Raw genomic sequence first — 15,204 nt, 5'->3', positions numbered from 1 at the left:
AACCCTGCTCGTCGGCCTCGGGGCCAGCGTGACCCACTTCCTGTCCTCGGGGTGGGTACCCCAGACGGCAAGCAGGGCGCTCCGCGGTTCCGGAGACCCAAACCTCTGCAGGTGCACCAGGTGGCGCCGGGGCCCGGAGGGCACGAGGACACCTCCGGCGCTCTCGGGCAAGGTGCGGGGGACACGGAGGGCTAGGAGGTCCGGGAGCTCCACACCGTGCCCCTGGGGTTGGCGTTCCAGGAACGCGTGAGCCGGCACACCCTCCCGGTGTACGTAAGCGGGCGAGCAGACACCACGTCCCGCCCCTCCAGGGCCTCCCCCCGCCCCCCACCCCACCCCCCACGCATTCTGGAAGGCGACATGTGTGAGGACAAGGGGCAACAGGCTGCCTTCAGCATTCGCAGGGGGCAGTGCCCGGCAGGAGGATGGACAGCAGGGTATGGGGGGGGGGGGGCGGGGGGGGTGTGGTAGAGACGCGCGTGGATGCCTGTGGACGAGTGAGGAGGGGAAGGCACGACCCGCCCCGGTCAGGGCTTGTGGGGACAGCAGAGGTCTCCACCTAAGGTCTGCCCCCGGGATCCAGAGCGTCAGCCTCCTCGGTGGCACTGGCAGACGAGTGCCTGAGCGCTGGCGCCGGTGGCCAAAGCGGGACCGGGCCCGCTATCCCACGGTGCCTGGCCCTGTGAACGGGCAGGCGGGCTGGCTGTCCACACCGGTCCCTCGATGACCAGCTGTGAAGCAAGAGTGACATCCGGCCGCAGATGTCAACGGCCATTCCTCCCCGTTGCCCTGAACGCTCCCGTGGGACGTTGGACAGGGTGGCCCGGAAAGCTGAAGTGCGCCAACGCAGAGTCCTCCGCGGACGGCTCTGCCGAGGATCGAGTGCGCGATCCAGAATCGGGTGCGGGACCGAGACCTGAGTGCGTGATCGGTGGTGGGGCCAGGCCTCCGCCAGAGAGGGTGAGGCCCCGGGGGGGATGGCAACGCGGCTGCCGGGTCTGTGCCAGACAACCGCTTCTCGCGCCCAGATGTGCTATTGAAGGGCGGGGGAGGGGGTTGGCGGAGAAGGAGAAGGAGGCGCTGGTGTTGGTGGCGGCGGTTGCCGCGGCTGCTTCGGCGGCGGCGGCGGCGGCGGCTAAGACCGCCGCCGCCGCCTCCCCCTTCCACTTCCACTTCCACTTTCACTTTCACTTTCACTCACCCCGTGGTGGGCACGTCCCTTCTGGACTCTGCTGCACCAGGGAGCCACGTCCACATCTCCCGACAACCGCCCCCCCCCCAACCCCAGGCACCCCGAGAACGACTCAAAGCCCCTGGACAATGGGTGGCCGGGCCCCACACCTGATCCTCAGAATGGAACACAAGGACAGCAGGGTCCCGACTCTGCCCCCCACCGAGTGGCAGCACCCCTCCAACTGCCCCTCCAGGTCTAAGGCACGGTTTCCAGCCTCCTCTCCGCCCCCCACCCGAGGCCGGGCCACACGGGGACCCCGCTGCTAGGGCAAGGGTCACGCGGCCCAATGTTCTCCCAGGCCAGAGTCCCAGCGCCCCTGGCCCGGTGGCTTCTCCTGGCCCGTTTGTTCGCTTGGTGCTCCTGGCCCTTTCGGGGCGGCCTCTTCCCCTCCAGTCCCGCCCAGATATGTAGGCCACCAGCGTAGAGAACAGTGGTTGCCCGTTCCCGACACACAGGGCGGTGGGAGTTGGCGGTTTGTCCCGCTACTCTTCTCTGTAGCCTTCAGGGATGCCTGGTTGCGGTAGGTCTGCATCTCAAAGCAGTTGGGGGTTTGCAGGGAGCAACTGCAGTGTGACTAGCCTGGGACTTCCCCCTTTGTTAGTAGGGAAGAAAAGAAGAGGTGTTCACGGTATTGCTAATCATATCCACTTGATGGCAGTATTGCACCACGAGTGCCAATCACCCTTCACCCAGTCCTCTTACCCCGCCCTTTGTGGTGGAAAAAAGTTATGCCCTGTCCACCTGACTCAAACATGGCGGCGTCCATGGCTCCACCCGTCTGTGGCAACCCCTCCCCTCGTTGGTGGCTCCTTAGATCTGATTTGTCCCCTTTGGCTGCTGCAATTTACTAGCACTTGCTTTTGGGACCGGAAAGCCAGGGCGAGGCGCATCGAGGCTCCCCGCGGTGGCCCTGATTGTCTCCAGGGCTTCGTCGGGATTCCTGGAGGTCTGCAGGGAACCTCAGGAAACACAGTGGTCGTGGAACCCAGAGCCCGAGCCTAGCCCACCCCACCTGGCCAGTCGGAGCCAGACGGGGCCCATGCTCCCAGGGAGCTTAATCAGGACTCCCCGCCAGGCCAGCTTCCACCTGGAGGCCTTTAGCGGCAGGCCGACACGAAGGTGTGAGGCGGCCGGCGGGTACGCGCTGGGGCTGGGGGTCGACACTGGCGTCCACCTCCCGGGCATAGACGACGGACGCGTCCCCCGGACCTGGCCCGTCACCCATGGGTCGCCCCTGCGATTCAGGCGTGGACTGCAGCCTGGAGCCGCACCACAGTCCCCAAAGGGGCCTTGTGCCTGCCCCTGGCTGTCCCTGGACAGCTCCCACGGGAGCCAAGGCCAGAGCGCGGGCGACACCCAGCTCTGCCTACGTGCTCCGGGACCCGTGCCTGTTCTGGCACGGCCGGACGAGGCCAACCAACGGTCTTCTTTCCTGTCAATAGGCTCCCATCCTCTCCTATAGTGAACACCTGACCTATGTCATAGGAAGGGCACCCTGACACCCCCAGCCCTCCCCCAATCCCATGTTATAGGGCAAAAAACCAGGTGCGCGCATACGCGTGCTCACGCATGCACAGACACGCATACACACACCATCCACTGGCCATGGACCCATACTCTGGGCCACCCCTGTCCAGCCATTCAGTGCTCGATGGGGGCACACGCTCACCCGGGGTGTCTCGGTCAGGACTCCCAACAGGGCAGCCTGACGTGACCCCGAAGCCTCTAGCAGCCAGACGCCAAGGTCTGCGCTGGCCCCCGGGCAGGAGCCGTGCGGTCAACGCTGGCGTCCGCTTCCCGCGGCCAGAGGACGTACGGGTCCGAGGACCTGGCCCTTCACCCCCGGGGCACCCCCGCGGTTCAGGCGCGGACGGTGGCACCCACAGGTCACTGGGGAGGGCGGCCTGGAGCCGCACCACAGACGCCAAAGCGGCCTCACGCTTGCCCCAGGCTCCATCCCTGGACAGCTCCCACGGGAGCCAAGGCCAGGCATGGGCAGCACCCAGGGGTGCCCACGCTCTCCAGGACCCGTGCCTTTTCTGGCACGGCGGTAACAAGGCCAACGCACAGTGCCGGTGTTCTTTCTCTGGTAAATCACTTCCAACCTAACTGGGTCTCCGTCAAGTCCTGTGAAGGTCTTCAGACCTAAGGAGACACGCCATAGGTAAGGTAATAGTGGAGTCATCTCCAGAAGCCTTCTGATAGTGTGTCGTCTCAGGAGAGCATTGTAGGTCCATGGGAGGGCTTTTGAAGTGTTTACAGTGGTCTCTCAGCGATCATCTGGTTCAGATCATCATAGACAGAAAGGTGACCAGTATGGGCTGAGAGTCTCTGTCTTTTTAACTTATTTCTGGAATTTAATATATATACTCCTTACTCCCTGTAAAACACCCTACTCTTTAGGCAAAAGAATCTGTTTCTTAAAAAAGAAAAAAATCGTAAACATTTTCTCTTACCAGTGACGTGTTTACAATAAAGCCAATAATACTACTTGAAAACAATGAACAAGAGAATGTTTTTTACTGATTAAGTTTTTTCAGTAGAAAATATATCTCTATAATTAGGTTATGAAAAGGAACAGTGTTAGAAGTGTATTAAAGTTTGTTTTTTGGTGATCCTCTTGAATACAGTCTGGGCCATAGTTTACAGTTCTAAAATTCATCTTGTTAGGTATTAATAAAAGTATGTACTGTCTCTCACTATGAATTTATGTAATCCAATTCTGGAGTCCTTAAATCAAAGTCTGTTGAACACCTTTCTTTTCTGAAACGGCTTGTTTGGCTCCTATTTCGTTGGTTCCAGTCTATTTCAATTTCCTCCTGTTTAGAAATTTACCTGGGAACCTCAGGCATGTAGTCTATTGTCTGTATCTTCATAATACCCTGTTGTTAATTTTGGTGAAAAGTACACACTTGAGAACATCTAGCCACAGCGCTGGGTATGGACCACAAGTTCAATTGGTTGATGAACTCGTCACTAGCTTAATAAATAAGGTCTCAACATCATTCCCACTTAATATTAGCATTCAAAACAATTTTTTTTAAGTTTATGTATTTATTTTGTGAGAGAGCACTTATGCGCAATTGGGGAAGGGGTAGACAGAAGGAAAGGATGAGAGAGAGAGAGAGAGAATCCCAAGCAGGTTCTGCAATGTCAGGGCAGATCTCGATTCAGGGCTGAAACTCAAAGTCATGACCTGGGCTGAATTGGGAATCTTAACCGACTAAGCCACTTAACTGCCCCTAACTTTCAAAATTTTACAGTCATAGATGGGTATGAAAAATGAGAGATTCAAAGTTTTCAGTACACCTCCAATGAGGTGTTTAAAAATGTGGTGATATTTTAATTCTTTTTATTTTAGAGAGCACCAGCAAGCGGGGGAGGGAGCATATGGGGACAAAGAGACAATCTTAAACAGATTCCATGCTTAGCACATAGGCTAACATGAGGCTCAATCCCAAGACCCGAGCCGAAATCAAGAGTTGCACGCTCAAGGGACTGAGCCACCCAGGTGTCCCAAACTGTAGTAATATTTCAACTATGCAACAATGTGTATTAGGAGGCAAAACATTTGAAAGACATTGATTTATAACTTATTTTTCCCAGAACGTTACCCAGCCAATGCTCAAAAATCCCATACTCAGAGGGATATGTGAACACATTTTAACCTCTCGAAGGGGTGATTAGATTATAGAGAATATACTATTCACCAATACTGAAAATGTTAACCAGTTTCTTGGTAATCAGGGGCATTACCAATTTTTAGAAGCCAATTTCATCAATCAACATCCAGTTAAAAATAAAAGGGGCCCCTGGTGGCTCAGTCCATTAAGTGTCTGACTTTAGCTCAGGTCATGATATCAGGGTTCCTGAGTTCGAGCCCCACATTGGGCTCTGCACTGACAGTATGGAGCCTGCTTGGGATTCTCTCTCCCTCTCTGCCCCTCCCCTTCTTGTGCTTTCTGTCTCTCTCAAATTAAATCAAGAAACTTAAAAAAATAAAATAAAATACAAGATTTTAAGGTACCAATAATCAAATATTACATGCTTAGGCATAAAAGTTACATGAATATGTACTCAAGGACAACTTTAAAATTCCTAAATGCTAGTAGACTTTAACAAGAGTAAGGATATACTGTATTATTGAGTAAAGACACTTAACCTCATGAACATTTCCATTCTGCATCAGTTAATTCATCAATCTATTCTAATACTAAGGAAAATCCAAGACTTTTGAATGCTTTGTTATGTTCCAGTGTTTGCAAAGGAAAATAAATAGGCAGGAATATCTTGGGAGAGTTATGACAATTAACAGCCATGTTGTGTGAGAAGTAGTCTTACCACATGTGCAAATATATAGAACACAAAATCCAAGAACAGACCTGAAGTCATACAAGAATTTCATATACAATGAGGCAGCCTCCCAAATCAGTAATAGTGGTCTGCCTTGGGACAAAGAGGTAGTCATGTATAATAGGCTCTTAGTTTCGCAAACCTTACAATAAAACAGTATAAACTCTACATGGAGTAAAGAACTATAAGCTGTAGAACTCCTATAAGAAATAATGGGCAGATTCCTTTATAACCCCGGAGAAGGAAAAGCCTTTTGAGTCAAAGATCCTTTAAAAAAAAAAAAAAATGGGTAAGGGCGCCTGGGTGGCTCAGTCATAATCTCCCAGTTGGTGAGGTCAGGCCCTGGGGCGGGCTCTGTGCTGACAGCTCACAGCCTGGAGCCTGCTTCGGATTCTGTCTCCCTCTCTCTCTCTGTCCCTCCCCGGTTTGCACTCTGTCTCTCTCTCTCTCTCAAAAATAAACATTAAAAAAATCTTTAAAATGGACAATTGTGACCATGTAAAATTCGCCATGTTAAGGAGGAAAAACCGTAATCAAAGTTAGAAAAGCATTGATAAAAAGGAAAAAAATTTCAATTCACATTAGTAGTCTTTCTAATACGTAGGGCGAGCTGCCAACTATCATTTAAGAGAAAGATTAGCAACTAGCAAATAGAAAAAGATATTAACAGTTCACAGAAACAGAAACATAAAATGCTCTTAAATACACAAAAAGACTCCTCAGACACTCATATAAGAGAAACACAAACAAAACCTAACTTCCGTATAACTTCTTACATATAATAAGTTCCCAACCAAGTCCTGCCCGATCTGCCATTTCCCGGACCTCTCTTGGATCTGAATTGTTACAAGTGGCCCCAAAGTCCCCTTTACCCAGGAAATGATAACAATCCCACTGTAAACAAAGTACTGTCCTTTATACGAAAATCTCTGACCTTTCTATCTCGATAGGCCTCTCTTGCCATCACAATTTGAATTTTTAAATTTTGGAAATATGGGGGCGCCTGGGTGGCGCAGTCGTTAAGCGTCCGACTTCAGCCAGGTCACGATCTCACGGTCCGGGAGTTCGAGCCCCGCGTCGGGCTCTGGGCTGATGGCTCAGAGCCTGGAGCCTGTTTCCGATTCTGTGTCTCCCTCTCTCTCTGCCCCTCCCCCGTTCATGCTCTGTCTCTCTCTGTCCCAAAAATAAATAAACGTTGGAAATATGGCCAAAATTCCTTCCCCCTCACTCTCCGCAACCGGAAACAAATGTGCGTGCAGCTCGCGTGCGCGCACGCACACCCTGCCCCGCCCCCACCCGCCTTAACAATGGGGCCTGAAAGTAACTAGGTTGTTTTACTTTTGGACTTTTTAAATGCACACATAATTTGTTCGCCTTACTCGTGGTTTGTATAACCATTAAATTTTATTATCTTTACTAACCTGAAACTATTTCTTTAAAAAGCTTCACTGTTTCTTTCATTAATAGAAGGCATCCTCCTTACAGATAACTCCTCTAACTTTACAAAACTGTAACTAGATGAAAACAGTGAACTACCAGCACTTCCATCAGTTGAGGAGAACCCCCTGAAAATCTAGGGGCTTTTCCCCCAACGTGGTTAAATGCACACGTGGAAATGGAGCTGTAATTTTTTTTAGGTCAAAAATTCATTACAGGAAATGTCACTTCTCTAGGGATACTTTCCGAGGAGCCCTCCATCCAAACCGACCGAGCAGAACCTCCCGGGGCCACGTAAATGGGGAAGAAGGCGAGGGGCCAGAGTGGGGATTGGGGACAAGGATCCGCGCCCTCCCCACCCCCACCCCGCAGCCACCGCTGGGGAAACACTCCCAGGCCCACCGACCAGGGAGGCCCGAGAAGGCGCTCCTGGGAGGCTCCCCCTACACGCGCCTGGGCACAGAACTTAGACGGCGGTACAATCCCGGAGCCCGCGCTCGCCCCGCCTCGGCCAGTCCCCTCCTGTCCCTCCAAGCAGGCCGGGCAGCAGCCACCGCTGGCCTACGTCGCACGCCGGGGACAGGCTGTCCACATTCTGGAGGACAGGGAAGGTCCTCGGGCCCGGAAGGGCCGCTCAAGCCCGGCCCCCCGCCCCCCCGCCTCCCCGGTCCCCTCGCGCCCGAGAAGGGAAAGGAACGGCAAAGGGACGAAAGCCGAGGGACCCACCTGGCGGAGGCCGCGCGCCGTGGTGCAGTCTTGGGCCACCTCGGGGCCGCCGCACCTCTGATCCGGAATAGGCAGCCACCACTTGCCCTCAAACCTGCGCTTCACTTCATCGTTCCTGAGACTGGGTGAGGGTTGAAAATCTGGCAGCCAAAGGAGTAGGAGAAATCTAGTATCTCTACTGCCAGCCCCGCCCAAGGGAAGGGTGGGACGTCCTCAGAAGATCCCAGGTGCAAGAAGGGGCGGGGCGAGGCGGGCGGGTGCAAGTCTGAGGGGAAACCCACCTACTGCCATTTGCAAAGGAGAACCAACTTCTTCATAGGGTCCCTGCCGGCGAGAAAGTAAATGATGAATGGGCTGGTCCAATAAAGCCGAAAATGTACCGTTCCGCAGTAGCAAAACTATTTAGGGGGAAAGGAGTTTCAATACGTACACTTTCAGACGAGGTTACACGTTTGCGTCATTCATACGCCTGAGGTAATGGAAACTTTAATTGCTCCCTCCCCGGGTGAGAGTCGGGATCGGAAGAGCAGGCGCTCTTTGCGCCCCATCACCTCCCGCTCTTTGCCCAGGACCTGCTAGGGAGCCAGCGTCCCTTGTGTGGCCTTTCCGGGGCTGCTGCAGGTGGTGTCCACACCCTCCAGGTGGATGGGGATGTGCTGGGTCAGAAGGAATCTCACAGCGACTGGCAGGTTTCTTCTACCTGAGTGGTGTCTTGATTTATTTTTTCCTAACTATTGAGAAGGGACCACGTTCCTCTTGCAAAACAATGTTACCATCAACGGAAGACACGTGTAGATTACGAGAGAAGAAGGAACCTAACAGGTGATGCGACTAGTCAAGAGATGAGGGGTGTTAATTTGGTGCGTGTATCCTCCCAGCAGTTTGTAATCTATATCTGTTGAAGATACGTTTGTGTGCTTTTTCTCTCTCCGTTGACAAACGCAATCCTTTCTTATTTTTAAAGAAGAAAATCTTCACAAATACGGGAATACAGACCTGTTTCAAGAGAGAATTGAAGTCACCCCTGCCCCCACCTGCCCATCACCCTCAAGACCACCTGCTCTCCGGCTGCTCCCAGCCTGGTTCAAGCTGGGACTCACAGCCCCTTTTTCTCACCCATTCCCTAGGTTGTTTGGGTAGAAGTGGGTGGGAATTTCTAGGGCGGAAGGAAGGAGGACAAAGAAGACCCCGAGGGGCTTTGTCCTGGCCGGGCGGCGGCCTTTTTGCATTTCAGGTCAACACCGGAAATCTCACAAAACCCAGCAGCCTTCCACTCCCAGGGGTGAAGGGAGGGGTTCATTCCCTGCCTCACTCTCCCCACCTGGCAGAGTGGTAAATGAAAGCGTTTCCACCTCCTCCCCTGGTGGGATTACCTGACCAGCCCCTGGGCTCTGGGCCTCGGCTGCGCCTCTGGATTCCTCCCTTCACGTTAGGGAGTAGGGGTCATTTCCTCAGGCTGATGTACAAGTCAAAGCTTTTTTTTTTTCTGTCCCCATTCCTTGGACAGACACAGATTCAGTAACTACTAACTACTCATTGTACCAGGAAACCGAGGTCTAAATGACTCTCTTACTGTCAACCATGCACACGGGGCTCGCAAGGTGCAAAATCCGTTGCTCTCTCCTTGCAAATGGCCAATAAGCACACGAAAAAGATTCTCCACATCATTCAGGAAAATCAAAATCACAGGAGACACCACTTCACACCTACCAGGAGAGCTAGAATGAAAAAAATGGAAAATAACAAGTGTGATAAGGATGTGAAGAAATTGGGACCCTCATACACTGCTGGTGAGAATATAAAATTGTACAGGGACTGTGGAAAGCACTTCCCCCAAAAGTTAAACATAGAGTGACCACATGATCACCAATTCCACTCCTAGTTATCTGTAACAGAGAAGTGAAAATAGATATTCAAACAAAAACTGTACATAAATATTTATGGCAACATTATTCATAAACCCCAAAGGGGGAAACCACCCAAATGCCATCAATTGACGAATGTTTAAACACAAGGTGCTATATCCATACCATGGATTATTATTTAGGCATAATGTGGAACAAAGTACTGACACATGCTAAAACATGGACGAAACTTGAAAACATGATACACGAAAAAAATGGACACCAAAGAACACACACTGTAAGATCTCATTCACTAGAAATGACTAGAACAGGCAAATCTACAGAGCTGGAAAGTCATTAGTGGTTGCCAAGGGCTCATGGGCAGGAGATGTTGGGGGAAAAATTTTACCATCTTAGTTCAGGGCCTGGGGGCCTGTGAATTAAGTAACAGAAAACTAACAAGAGAAAATTTCCTTTACTGTGTGAGAGCTTTTAGATGAAGAGGCTCCCTAAACAGCTTGAGATAGGAGTTATATACCAACTTCACAAGGTGGGGCAGGTGGGGGGCGGACTTCAAAGGATGGAAAGTTCTTATGAGATTTGCTTTCACAATCTTTTGAAATGTTCTGATGCTCAAGGTCAGGCCTGCTGATTAGAGACCCCGGTCGTGGCAGCTGTCGCTTATAAAACTTTGCTTTAGTTCGATAAGAGAAATTCAGACAAGACTTCTGGCTCTCTTGTATCTCAGATGTTTTCACTTTGAAGCTATCTTTATACCATTCAGTTGGGTTACCAGTCCCATCAAGAGAATGGGGAATGACTGATAGTAAGTATGGACTTTCTTTTCGGGGCGATGACAATGTCCAAAAATGTATTACGATGATTGCTGGACAATTTTCTGTGTATACTAAAAAACAGTGACTGGTACATTTTAATGTGGTGAGTTACATGCTATGTAAATGGTCTATCAATCCAAAAAAAAAAAAAAAATGTAAGCCAGCACATCAATGTAATAAAATTCAGGTAAAAGATTGATGGAAAATTTTGCGGTATGGGTGAATCAAAGTAAGAATACTGCAATCCACTGATCAATGTTTACATCACCAAAAATGTGAGCAACAGATATCATGTGCACTCTTATATAGTGTGATAGGAGTGCAAAGTGTCCACTATAAAAAGTCATAGTTCAGTCAGTGCTGTGTATGATCCTTGTTGGCATACCAGTAAGAACAAATCAAATTTAAGACACACATTCAGGCCCAACAGGTTCATTGCACATGGATGTTTTCATGTGGCATCAGGGAGTAATTGTAATTTTTGTTAGATGTAATGGTGGTATTTTGGCTACATTTTTTAAAAGCCCTATTTGGGGCATCTGGGTGGCTCACTTGGTTAAGCGTCCAACTTCGGCTCAGGTGATGATCTCGCAGTTCGTGTGTTGGAGGCCTGTGCTGACGGCACAGGGCCTGGAGCCCGCTTCGGATTCTGTGTCTCCCTCTCTCTCTGCCCCTCCCCTGCTCGTGTTCTAACTCTCTCTCTTTCTCAAAAATAAACATTAAGAAAAAATTTAAAATAAAAAAACTATTTGTTAGAGTTTATGGTACAGTTGAGTAGTGGAGGAAATACCTTCCTTGAATTTATGCATGAAGATGTACGAAATCTGGAATATGCTTTGACATGTGCCAGCAAAAAATTAAATAAATAAAAATAATTGGGAAAATATTAGTCCTTGTTGAAGCTGGTTGGTAACCAGAATTTTTGTTATGTTACATCTGCTTTGTTTGAATTGATCCATGTTACAGAGCTAACAAGACCTAGAAAACAACTATGCCAACCAAAACTGATAAAATAATCATATTTTGCGTATGTTATTGAGATATATGGATAAAATACCAAACTGAAAGGGTTGATTATGGTTATATTTACAGATCTGTGATTCGTTGTATTTCCGGTTAAGACTCAAGACAGATGATTTAAAAAAAGGTTTTTTTTTTTTAATTTTAAGTAAACTCCACACCACATGTGCCCCCAGGTGATTTTAAGTACAGTGATCCCCCCTTTATCAATGACTTCATTTTCTACAGTTTGTTACAGACGACTGTAGTTCAGAAACAGATGCTCCTTCCGACATGGTGTAAGAAGGTCAGTAATAGCGATAATAATGCGATAATGATGGTGATTATGAGGGTTCTGCCTGGGGAACTGGAAATAGTAACGTACCTGGTGAGTTCCAAACTCAAAGCCCAGCAAAGGCCATTATTTGACTAGCGTTGATGTTGTGTATCTGGTAGGGATGGAATATAAGTTGTGCCTTGTGTTTTATCTCCTTGATGTTTGCAAGCATGACTTTCTGAAATGTTTTAATCCAGCTTTTACCGGTGCCACAGAGGTTTTGTAGAAATCCTGTGTACGTTAGGTTTCAATGAGTATTATAGCTATGTGCTTAGTGCCCGAGGTTGAGCAAAGAAAGGCAGCTAATAACTTCAGTAACTTGAGACCTTTTCAAGCTGTCAGGGTAGCCTGATATATTTGTTACCTCTAGCACCAGCAAAGATGTCAGGCGATCCTGTTTGTCTCCCTAGAGCGCGAAAGAAAGGAGGACTCTCCTGTCCTGTCCTGTACCGGATCTAGAGGATGACATTGGAACTTCCCTTGTGAAATGTAGTCTGCTCTGGGGCCTTCTAGTCAGCAGTTTGATTTATACATAATCAGAATCTCTGTTGGGGAGGATCGACCATAAACTCACTTGTCATTTCTTTAGAAGAAGAAAACTCTACCTGTCGAATGCCAATTCTGTGCTGTTCTTTTGGTCTGTAGCACAGGGCAGGCTCCGAGTAATAGTGAAAGATGACTAGCTTATTATCACGATGTACTCTTTTGTGAGTTTAATAGTAATACACATGTAGGTGGTTTAGAACGTTATACACGTTTGATGACGGAGCCCTAAGAGACCGTTTTCTGATGGTTGTCGTGGCTTATGACCTCTTCTGGACCATACCCTTGGCGCTCTCTCTCCTGCTGACATGGGTGAGTGGGTCAGGGTTCAGTAGACCCGTGCCAGCTCCAAAGTTCTGTGAGTCAGCAGTGGGAGTGGGGAGAGAGGAGGGCACGTGGGAAGAGAGGGTAGACAGTACCGAACAACCCCTGTGATCCCATCAACCTGCCGTCTCTGATTTTGAACAAATCTCTTTACTTCTCCGGGTTTTGATCTTCAGCTAATATGTGGGTCAATTAAATGAAAAGGTCTTAAAAACGTATGGCCGAGGACCTTTCTGAGAAGCTGAAGAATAGCGTGGAAATTAAATTTAGAAAACATGCATGTTACGCATCTTTTTATGTGTCCCTTGGCCATCTGTATGTCTTCTTTGGAAAAATGTCCATTCAGGTCCTCTACCCAATTTTCAATCAGATTATTCATTTTTTCTGTGTTGAGTTGTATAAGTTCTTTATATATTTTGAGTTTTACCCCTTATTGGTCATATTATTTGTAAACATCTTCTCCCATTCAGTAGGCTGCCTTTTTGTTTTGTTGATGATTTTCTTTGCTGTAGGACAGCTTTTTATTTTGTTATACATCACTAATCATCAGGAAAATGCAAATCAAAACCACAATGAAATATCTCCTCATGCCTGTCAGAACGGCTACAATAAAAAAGACAACAAATAACAAGTATTGGCAAGGATGTGGAGAAAAGGGAACCCTTGTACACTTGGAAATGCAAATAGATACAACCACTATGGAAAACAATATAGAGGGTCCTCAAAAAGTTAAAAATACAACTACCATAAGATCCAGTCATTCCCAAAGAAAATGAAAACCCTAATTCAAAAAGATATATACATCTCTATGTTTACTGCAGCATTATTTACAATAGCTAAGATATGGAAGCAACCTAAGTGTCCATCAGTGGATGAATAAAGAATATGTGGTATACACACACACACACACACACACACACACACACACACACACACTGGAATGTTACTCAGCCATAAAAAGAATGAGATCTTGGCATTTGCAACAACATGGATGGACCTAGAGGGTATCATGCTAAGTGAATAAGTCAGAGAACGACAAATACCATAGGATTTCACTTATATGTGGAATCATTTTTTTAAAATGTTTATTCATTTATTTTGAGAGAGAGAGAGAGAGCACGCACATACATGAGTGAGCTAGGGACAGAGAAGGAGAGAGAGAATCCCAAGCAGGCTCCACGCTGTCAGCACGGAGCCCTACATCAGGCTCGATCTCATGAACCATGAGATCATGAACTGAGCTGAAATCAAGAGTTGGAGGCTTAACCAACTGAGGCACCTAGGCACCCCAAGGAATCTAAAAAACATGAATAAACAATAAAATAGACTCTTAAATACAGAGAACAAACTATCAATTGCTAGAGTGGAGGTGGGTGAAGGGATAGGCAAAAAGATAAAGAGGATGAAAAGGTAAAACCTTCCAGTTACTAAGGGTTCCTGGGTGACTCAGTCAGTTAAGCTTCGACTCTTGGTTTCAGCTTAGGTCATAATCTGACGGTTTGTACATTCAAGCCCCTCATCAGGCTCCCGGCTGAAAGTGCAGAACCTAATTGCGATTCTCTCTCTCCCTCTCTGCCCCTCCTGTGCACGTACTCTTTCTCAAAATAAATAAATAAACTTAAAAAAAAAAAACTTCCAGTCACTAAGTAAATAAGTCATGGAGATATAAAGTACAGCATAGAAAATGTAGTCAATAATATTGTATAGTGACAGTGGCTATACTTATAATGGTGAGCTGTGAGTAATGTATAGAACTGTCCAACCAATATGTTGGGTGCCAGAAGCTAATATAATATCATATGTCAATTACACTTCAGTAAAAAAAATTTAAACACAATGTGCACATACACACACAAATTAGCAGATCTTTCAGGAAATTTCAGGAAAACTTTGAAATCATTCTTAAGAGCACCTGGACTTAAGGAGCTCCATGTCTCTTCCAATTTTGCTCATCTGTGATTCTAGTATCTTCCATCATTCAAATCATATAGGCATAATTTGAATTAGCATAATAATAATTTCTAAGGATGGCCAGCAAAACACAAGATCGGGATACTTTTTGCCCTGATTACTTAACCACATTTTTCCCTGATTGCTTTGCCTCAAACACACAACTTTTGGGTTTCTTAAAAAAGCTTTATTGGGGCGCCTGGGTGGCGCAGTCCGTTAAGCGTCCGACTTCAACTCAGGTCACGATCTCGCGGTCCGTGAGTTCGAGCCCCGCGTCGGGCTCTGGGCTGATGGCTCAGAGCCTGGAGCCTGTTTCCGATTCTGTGTCTCCCTCTCTCTCTGCCTCTCCCCCGTTCATGCTCTGTCTCTCTCTGTCCCAAAAATAAATAAACGTTGAAAAAAAAATTAAAAAAAAAAAAGCTTTATTAATAGAAATATAACTGACAGAACATAAACTGCCCCATTTAAGGCGTACAGTTTATGGGTGGCTCAGTTGGTTGAGTGTCCAACTCTTGATTTCAGCTCAGGTCATGATCTCATGGTTCGTGAGATTGAGCCCAACGTCAGGATTCTCTCTCTCCCTCTCTCTGCCCCTCCCCCGCTTATGTGGGACAGCTCTCT

General features: G+C 48.0%; 1 long non-coding RNA gene across 1 annotated transcript in view; it reads right to left on the bottom strand.

Moving 5' to 3' along the window:
• The window catches only part of LOC123595360, a 57,693-nt gene extending 49,734 nt beyond the window's left edge, over window positions 1–7,959 (bottom strand). Inside the window, exon 1 of the long non-coding RNA XR_006711142.1 lies at window positions 7,751–7,959. This is a non-coding gene — a long non-coding RNA (uncharacterized LOC123595360). The remainder of the gene's footprint in view (window positions 1–7,750) is intronic.
• Window positions 7,960–15,204: the final 7,245 nt, after the last annotated feature.

Source organism: Leopardus geoffroyi, chromosome X, assembly GCF_018350155.1.
Source record: "Leopardus geoffroyi isolate Oge1 chromosome X, O.geoffroyi_Oge1_pat1.0, whole genome shotgun sequence".
NCBI lineage: Eukaryota > Metazoa > Chordata > Mammalia > Carnivora > Felidae > Leopardus > Leopardus geoffroyi.
This window is presented reverse-complemented; position numbering and strand designations above follow the sequence as displayed.